The 1,148-nt window shown below is 38.2% G+C and overlaps 1 non-coding gene across 1 annotated transcript; it reads right to left on the bottom strand.

Moving 5' to 3' along the window:
* Positions 1-380: 380 nt before the first annotated feature.
* On the bottom strand, positions 381-487 carry LOC131181770 (small nucleolar RNA R71). The gene has a single exon (XR_009150248.1). It is a non-coding gene; the product is annotated as a small nucleolar RNA R71 (small nucleolar RNA).
* Between the last annotated feature and the right edge of the window lie 661 nt (positions 488-1,148).

The following is a 1,148-nucleotide window of genomic DNA, read 5'->3' as shown; positions in this document are numbered from 1 at the left end:
ATTCCGAAAATGAAACCATAGCTGCTAGGACTTTGAAAGAGTTCGTTGCTCTTGATCTAAACTAACAGCCTTTGTGTATTCAATTCCCTGCTTTAAATGTTGATTTTGAGTTAAAGTCTGGACTAATCCATTTGTTGCCTAAGTTTCATGGTCTTTCAGGTGAGGATCCACATAAGCATTTAAAGGAATTTCATGTTGTGTGCTCCAGCATGAAACCTCAAGGAGTTTAAAAGGACCAGATTAAGCTTCGAGCTTTCCCTTTCTCACTGAAAGGCACAGCTAAGGATTGGTTGTATTACCTTCCTTCTGGATTTGTCCACTCATGGAATGAAATGAAGTGAATAATTTTGGAGAAGTATTTTCTTGATTTCCGTGCTACTAACATAAAAAAAGAAATTTGTGGCATCCGACAGTACAATGGAGAGAGTTTGTATGAGTATTGAGAGTGATTTAAGAAGCTTTGTGCAAGTTGTCCCCATCATCAAATAAGTGAGTAATTTTTTATTCAGTATTTCTATGAGGGACTTCTACCAAAAGATCGCAGTATGATAGATGCTGCTAGTGTAGGAGCTTTGGTTGACAAGACACCAGAAGAAGCAAGGAGGCTAATTGCTAACATGGCAGCAAACTCTCAACTGTCTGGAATGAGAATGGATCACACACCTAGGAAGGTTAATGAGGTAAGTACATCTAACCTTGAGAAATAGATTTATGATTTAACTTCTTTGGTGAGGCAATTGGCTATAGAGAATATGCAAACTGTTAAGGTATATGGAATTTGTTCAGGTTCGGGTAATGCTACTGACATGTGTCCTACATTACAAAAGGATGAATCAATGCAACATGCTAATGCAGCAGGAGATTATAAGCAACCACAATGCAGGTATGACTCCTTTTCTAATACTTATAATCCGGGATGGCGAGATCATCCCAATTTGAGTTATGGGAATCAACTAGTACAAAACCGATATCAACAGCAGAGATCACAAGTGAATCAACCACCTCTGCCCCCGTCAAATCAAGGTATGTGACTCAATGAAATTATTAAGGCTTTGGCTAGCAATACACAACAGTTTCAATAGGAAACCAGAAATAGCATTCAAAATATTGAGAGGTAGATTGGTCAATTAGCTTCATCTGTGAGTAAG

This window comes from Hevea brasiliensis, chromosome 7 (genome assembly GCF_030052815.1).
Source record: "Hevea brasiliensis isolate MT/VB/25A 57/8 chromosome 7, ASM3005281v1, whole genome shotgun sequence".
In the NCBI taxonomy this organism is placed as follows: domain Eukaryota; kingdom Viridiplantae; phylum Streptophyta; class Magnoliopsida; order Malpighiales; family Euphorbiaceae; genus Hevea; species Hevea brasiliensis.
Note: the sequence above shows the minus strand (reverse complement) of the source record. Positions and strands in the feature narration are given on the sequence as shown.